Here is an 8,109-nt window from a genome sequence, read left to right on the forward strand (position 1 = left end):
AATATAGACATTTTTCATGTTCTCCACAGTGACTATCAGACAATAAAACACTTTGTTTTGTGACAGCTCATAAATGACAGTTGACAGAGCCTTGAGATGCTTTGGCTTCTTCTCATTTGCTTCACAAATGGGAGGGACATTTACCTAATTCTGAATAAAAATAAAATACGATAAAGACTGTAGAAGCTGTGTTCTGAAATTCAAAATGTGTTGATGTTGAAAGCTACTAGGAGGTCTAGCCACCATTGTGTGGCCATTCTTCAGCAGAGTGTTAGTGTCTTTAATTAAAAACTTGTAAGACGGTAGCATGAAATCAATATGGTTTACAGCAGGTCCCAAACTCCATGGGAGCTGATCTATTCTTGGAGCAGTATTGTTGCAATTTGTTTTCAATGCCTCTGGCCTTGCCCTAGCTTTAAGGCAGCAGCTAGCAACAGTGAACAATTACTATCCATTCCCTTTTACCTACTTGGAAAATGAGCTTTTGTCAGCACTGTGCATCTCTGTTTGTTCAGTTACTTTCTTGCATTCCACTGAGGATGTGTGGATACTTTTTTCCATGGCAACCAGACAAGGCAGGGGAGCACTTCAGTTCTATTTGCATAATATGGGGCATCACAAAAAAATCACAACCTTTAAGAAAACATCTCACTATGTAAAGTACTACAGCAATCCCCTTCAGGAAAATGAGCGTGCAATACAGCCTAGATTGGCCAGACCTAACTTATCCAAATCCTGTTATCTGAATCAAACTCATGTTCCACTTCGGGTTCAAGATAAGTTAGGTTTGGATAATTGTGGCAGTTCCTGATCCTGCCAAACACTCTGGGAGTACTTCCTGCTGCTGTCCCTGCCAACAGACATAATGATAGCATTTGGGTATACCCAGCCTACCACTTTGCCTGTCTAATATGCCCAGTAAAGCATTAGTATATAAAGTTTAAAATGTTATGCACAAAGCCCCTGGTACTATACCAAACTTTGGGAACGCTAAATAGCTGTTTATAATCAGGGGAGTCTGCCACAAATATTTCCAAGAGCGATGCTTATTCCAAAAATCTGATAATATTTGGAGTCCTGGCCCTTTAACATTTCTCAGTACCTTAAAAGGATTTCCTGCCCTGTAGGGTAAGTTCAGTTAACACTGAGTTTATGTAAAATGGACACTCCTTTTCTGAATAATGAGGAATTTTTAAAGAGTCAGGATTGCCTGTTGGTGTACATATATGTATACTGTTTCTTAGGATAGGCACATGTCATGAAGTTCAGAGCTTTGTCTTTCCACACCCTTTTTCCTTTTAATTTAAATTCATTCATTTTCATATGTGATTCAACTCTCTGTCAACAACAACAAAAATTAAAATGTCTTTCTAGTGAAAGGGAAGCTTGTGGTATCATTAGGAATATAAAAAACCCTCAGTACCATCAGAAGCCTGCTTGGCACAAGCAAATAGCTTGTACCTGGGGTGTGTAGAGCACATATATACATATATACACACAAATTGCATATACAGGGCAAGATCCCTAGCTGGTGTAAATCAGCTCCACTGAACAGCATTTACACCAGCTGAGGATCTGACTTACTGTGCTTAATTTCAGTTATATTTCTTCTCAGACTCCCGTTTGTTCCATTTCAATATATATATTATTCACTCTGCTTGATCTCTGCTCCATTTTCCACTTTACTCTTTGACTAAGTTTTCCCCCCTCTCTCTTCCTTTTCCACCATATCTCCTAAGAAGAATATGAAACCAGTAACATTAGAATTCAAGTAGGTTTTAAATTAGGCAAAATTAATTAGGCCATCCCTATTAATTAAATTAAATGTATATTCCTTTTGTTGTCCAGGAATTAGAGTTGAACCTTTACAAGAATGGAAAGTTAGTGTGTTAAATGACGTCAGAACCAGCTAAATGAGTAATGAGTGACAATATCCATGGGGTACCAATTTCTATTACTCTGTGAACTAGAGCTAGCAGATGAGGAATCTGCTTTGAGGCTGATCTAGGCACTTGTATCTCAGGATTTGCTCCTATGTAGTTTGAAAGAAGCTGTTTTCTTCAGTCAGCCTGAAACTTTGCATGCTGGGATCTTTTGTGCCTGCTGGATGCTATGTGGTTCACATTTCATTGCTCCAAGTCACTATTATATGCCTATTTAAAAAAAACACAACAACTTGTTACTGGACTTACAGCTGTGTTTTACAATCTGGTTTTAACTCAACGGTTGTGGATCATATTTGTATGTATAAAATGTCTCATTCCTGCATTGTTTCAGCCTACATGAATGCATGATTTTAAAAAAATAGTCATAACAGGAAGAGATGCCATCCTATAGCAAAAGAAGAGGGAGTCTCTCAATGGAGAATTTTCAGGTATAGTTGAGGTGTACCTCATTTTCAGGTACAGTTGCAGCAGCTAAAAGGGAATGCTTCTCCATAGAACCTATGGTATTCATGGCCTCAGGAGGTTATAGAATTTACTACTGTGAGGAAAATTCTGCAGGCAGTGTACTGTTAAAGCAAAAAGGTCCTTTTAAAGAAGGCTGAATGACATTAACAATAATAATGACATTTCTAATTATTTATACTAAAATCAGGGCAATCTAATCTCAAATTTTATGGCATAAGGGATAAGGGGGGAATTTCCCCACCACCACCACACTGCACATCTTTACCTGTTAGTTTTCCTCTAGCCTTCTTCTGAAGCAACCCTGGCTCCTGTCACAGCAGGATGCTAATCTTGATGGACAGTAATCTGATTCAGTATGGAAAATCCTGTCTGTCCTATGTACTTAATGAGACATTCAGTGAAGGATCCAAAGGGGTCACCCACTTCAACAAATCTATCTTCAAATTTTAACCCAGTATCACAAGTACACAGTTAATGCCAGAGCACGAGGGAAGTCACAGATCCAGCAGTGATAAATAAACTACCATAACAAGTCAAGACACATATGCACCTCAGTCAAAAGTCCCAGGGCTCAGTGTGAAAGATGCAACCAAATTTGAAACAGTTTACTTCGCTCACACAGGCACTGACTAAACAGTCAATGGTTCTCTATGCAGCCTTAATTTAATCACTTTACCTCACAATTTTAAAAAATTAGCCTTTGCCCTTTTGATTACTGTATGAAATAAAGTAACATAGAAAATAATCAATGGTGATTCAATCAAAGTGTCTGCATTGACCCGCATAATACTTTAACTAGTTTTAAAGCAACTTCTCTAGCTACTGCCCTTAGGCCAGAGTGTCTCTTTTTACCATGTGGAGGGGAGCTTGAGGTACAAGAAGCTGCAGGCTCAGTATAGAGAAAGCAGGACTCCTGTCCCTAAAAGACCCTGCAATTATTGGAAGGACAGATAGACCAACTAGGTGACCCTTGTAAACATAAAAGATGTGTGGAGTGGTTAACAGCGCATCCCTGAGGAGCCGAGAGAGGACATGCTGACCCTCTTCTGCCAGGCAGCAGCATTGAAAAGGGGGGCTTGCAAGATGAATACTGCAAAAGACAAAGTTGCTGGGCAATAGTAAAGCTTGTTGGTAGGAAGTGGGTAACTGATGGGTATTTTGAAGATGGTGCAATCTTGACAGTTGACCCAAGATTTCAGATATTCTTGTCAAACAAAGGCTGGGGCTTTGAGTTCCCAGCAAAATATAAAGCTAGGCAAGTTGTGCATGGTTTCTGACTCACACAGTCCTAGTGACAACCTCACAAAGGCTTCACTGAATTATTGCCATTCATGGAATTACCTTCTGGTGAAATGCTTCTGGATATAATGTCCTAGTCCAGCAGAGAGCATGAATATATCATATAGGGCTAATTGGGGCTATGTTGTAGAGTTTGTCAGAGGTAACACACTGGGCTAATTCAGTCCATTAAATTCACTAGAGTTATATCAGGAATGAAAATGGTCCAACACTCAGCTTCTCTCTAGTATTCACTTAGGTAGGTGATTCTGTCTAAATGGATGTGTAAAGTGAAATTATAATTCACTTTCTTCTGTGTGATTCTCAAGCTCACTCATGCATCAAAACACATTTTAAACTCAAAACACATGTGAAAAATTTCATTTAAGTGACATGCCTAGCATTGCACAGGAACTCTGTGGTAGAAGGAAAGATAGAACCCAGTTCTCCAGAGTGGCGTTAATTTGCCTTATCTATAAGACTGTCCTCTCTCTTCCTGCAATCCCCTGCTTTATTCAGAAAAACACTTTCCATTTTCTGCAACAAAGGAATCAGGGATCTTACACACAACAGCCTCGTTCAGTAAACAACCCTGATTCAACCCCAGAGCAGAATGGAAAAAAATAGCAAATGATCATGTAATTAAAGACTGTATCATATGCAAACACAGAGGGGAGCTGAATTAAAGTTGCACCGGCAACCTTAATTCTTGAATTTTCCTTATTGTTGAATGCTTGACTTTGCAATATTAATGTTCTTTTAATGTAATTTCTTGTGTAATTTCCAAACTGTTCATGCAGCATCATATTGACACCCAAATGGTTTGTCATCGGGGGTGGAACATTTAGGTCCACTGCACAGACTTCTGCCACTTGAGTTACTGGAGTAAATCATACCAGTATAGGTTTTTAACCTCTATGTGGACATGTGCTACAGGGAAATGAAACACTTTGATTTCACATTGACAGCAAAAAAGAGACAGGCTCCCTGCTCTCAGTCCTAGTGTCTAGCACCAACCTGGCCCAGTGCATCCATCATAGGGAAAGTCTGTCTTCTCCCATGTAATCCTGGGCTGGAGGGAGTAGGCTCAGTTGCTTTGTGTGGGTGGCACATGTTCAGTCCAGTCACATGAAGGAGCTGTGAAAGGATGAAGCATCCTCAGTCATTCTGTAGAGATGCTGCATGTGCACTATGGTCAGGACTAAAACCTGTGAGGGAATGACACATGCTTAGTGAGGATGGAATCTTCTAAGATTTTAGCTGTTACGCTCTAGCAAGTCTACCGAGCATGTGTGAACTGCAATTTTTCAAAGACTGAAAGTTGGCCAAAACTGTGGGGATATTCATGGGGATGGCAAAGGCACATCCCTAACACAAAGGCCATCTCACTGCCAAATTTCAAGTTTGTGCTCCAAAGCATGTGGACACTACAGCTTTCCAAAGAAAAGGTCACCAGAACTGTTTTAATATTTAAAAAAAAAAATTTTCCTAGTCTCATTCTTGGAAATGGCTGGACTGTTATAGCTGATATTTTCCAAAAATAATTAAGCCTGAGGCAGACACCCAGGATGGAAAATTTTAGCCTGAAAGGTTAAAGATGGCAAACTTCTAAGCAACTGAAAATAGGGTATTCTAATGGGAAAAGCTACCCAGCCCTACCTATAATATATATAGATGAACAAAAGCCAGGTAATGTAAAACCCATGGAAAGGAAAGACCCATACAAGTAAAAAGGAACAGATATTTTTACAGGGAACAACTAACACAACACAACTTTTTTAAAGAAATGAATAGTAAACAGATACTCTCCTATATGTTTGGAATGGATAATCGCATTTATTAAATTAGTTTGTAAAGCCCGACATCTCATAAATAAGACATAAAACTAGACTCTCATATGAAAGTAATGCAGCAAACAGGGCCGGCTCCAGGCACCAGCTTAACAAGCAGGTGCTTGGGGCGGCCACGGGAGAGGGGTGGCATGTACGGCAATTCGGGGGCAACAGGTCCCTCACTCCCTCTAGGAGCGAAGGACCTGCCGCCGAACTACCGCCGCCGATTGCGACTTTTTTTTCTTTTTCCCAATTTCCGCCGCAGGTCGCAATTGCGATTGCGGCTTTTTTTTTGCTTGGGGCGGCAGAAATGCTGGAGCCAGCCCTGGCAGCAAAAGTTAGACAAACAGGAATAAATATAGCAAACAGAAGACTGCAGGAGAAAAAAGTAGCAAACTTGCAATGAGCCAAGGGCAGAGTTCTAACAGTCAACAATGAATCTCTAAAATAAGACATGGCTACAGTGTTTGCAAAGGATTTTTCTGAGCCATTGCAATTCTTTTATACAGCTCCACTGTTTTTCCCAATCCTCCTTCTGCAATTCTCTAGCTTCATTGCTTCTTTGTTAGCTCTGATCACTCGGTCTGCTCTCAGCTTCCCTGAGCACTTTTCAAATACTCCCCGCCACTCCAATCCTCTTTCTGAGCTCTTTGGTCATTACCCCATTTGTGTTTCTCCCATTCTACAATCCTCTCTGAGCTACTTTTTCAGCTACCCCATTTCTCTCTTTTGTTTTTCTCATCTGTTCCAATCTCCTCTCACGGCATATCAACACTGCAAAAACAAAAAAACCCACAGCTGCAAGTCTCTGAGCCTAGGTTAACTGACTTGGCACCCAGGGCTCATGCTCTGGGGCTAAAAATAGCAGTGTATATGTTCCTGCCTCAGGTCTCATCATTCCCACATGGGCTGGAGCTCGGGCTCTGAAACCCGGCAAGGGAGTGCCTAAGTTGGTTGACCCAGGCTCTGAGACACACTGCTGCTGCTGTTTTTTTGCAGTATAGACATACCCTTAGTTCCCCTCTTCTATTGTCAGCTATTCTCTCTCAGCTCCCCAGCTGCTTAAAATCCTTCTTCAACCCCTATAAGCCTCTCAGAGCCTCCCTCTTAGTTCCCCTGTTACCCCTTTTTATTCACAGCTTTCCTCTCTATAACATCTGCTTCTTCTTGCAAGACTTCACTGAATTACAGCATTCCCTTTGGATTCTGCACAAGCCATATTATTAGATAATTATTTCTCCTTTCTCTTTCCACCCTCCTGTGTTTTCCCACTTCCCCTTATACTACTCACACTGCTTAGTGGTTTCCTCTTCTAACCATCTGCTATATTCAAGTGAATGGTTGCAAACAGATGTGACCAGAAAACAGACCAGGCAAGAGGATAAACAATTCAGTAAGCTGAAAGGGAGAGTGGCAAGGAAGGACCTAAGGCAGAGGAGGACAGAAAACACTACTGGGGTTTAAAGAAGGTAACATATAATTTATTTTTCTCTTTTTCCTGAGAAAGAGTCAGAAGGAAGTATAAATTCTAGTTCTAAACACATCTGGGTTTTCCTTCTCTTATGGCAACTGCATTAGGACTACTGAATACCTCTTATCTATCCTGATAGCCAAACACCCTGTCCTATCAGTGCAGGTCCAAAAGGCAATTCAGAGTCTTGCACAATAAATCCTTATACATTTCAATGAGCAAAATCTATTAAGCAAATGTACTCCCAAGCAAAGGAAGGATTGGGGAACCCGATTCATTAACCAAACAGTGAATTACACACTCTGCCTGTATTTTGGGGATTAGAACTGAAGACTTGTGCAAAAGTAGATGGATATGTTGACTAAAGTGAAGGAAGAACATATGTCATTGTGAACAGAAATCAAACAGGGACTTGAGAACTGCCCCTCCACACATACACACACACCAGTCAGTGTGCTCTCATCATTCACATGTTATAATTTTTGTAATGAAAAAGCAGAAGTGCTGTCTTCAGGTGAAATTCATCTCTGTGCAACACAAGGCATAGACATCATTAAAGCCCCACCCAGGAATGTTCTGGCTGAATTTAAATCGCACAAACTTTTTGAATTTGAATACACAACCTTCCCATACTCTGAGGGCCTAAATGGATTTGATTCCACTTGTGCTGGCACTCTCCACAAGCATGAATTTCACCAATACTATTTTTTTCTGCAGGACAAATTCTAAATTTTTTGCTCAGTTTTTCCTCAGTCTTTATTCAGGCAAAATTTCCAATGGCCTGGTTGAGTAAGGCCTTAGTAAAAACTGAGCAGTGTGAGGGCTTTGGCATTGCATGAATAAAATGGAACAAAAAGAGAGGAACAATAACACAAAACAATTAGCTTTAATGGTATCATCATGATGTATACAAGCCATAACTGAGTAACCATGTGATCTTATTGCTGTATCCACAGTCCTTCCTCAACCGTGCTCTCTATTATTTTTCACTCTCACTGTTTGCATCAATTCTAAAGTTAGATTGTAACCTACTTAGGCTGGGAACATGCCTTTCTGTTGTTCTGCAAAGCACCTAACACAGTTTTGAGCATTGTCAATAAAATAAAATAAAATAAAA

The sequence above is a fragment of the Trachemys scripta genome, chromosome 10, assembly GCF_013100865.1.
Source record: "Trachemys scripta elegans isolate TJP31775 chromosome 10, CAS_Tse_1.0, whole genome shotgun sequence".
Lineage (NCBI taxonomy): Eukaryota > Metazoa > Chordata > Testudines > Emydidae > Trachemys > Trachemys scripta.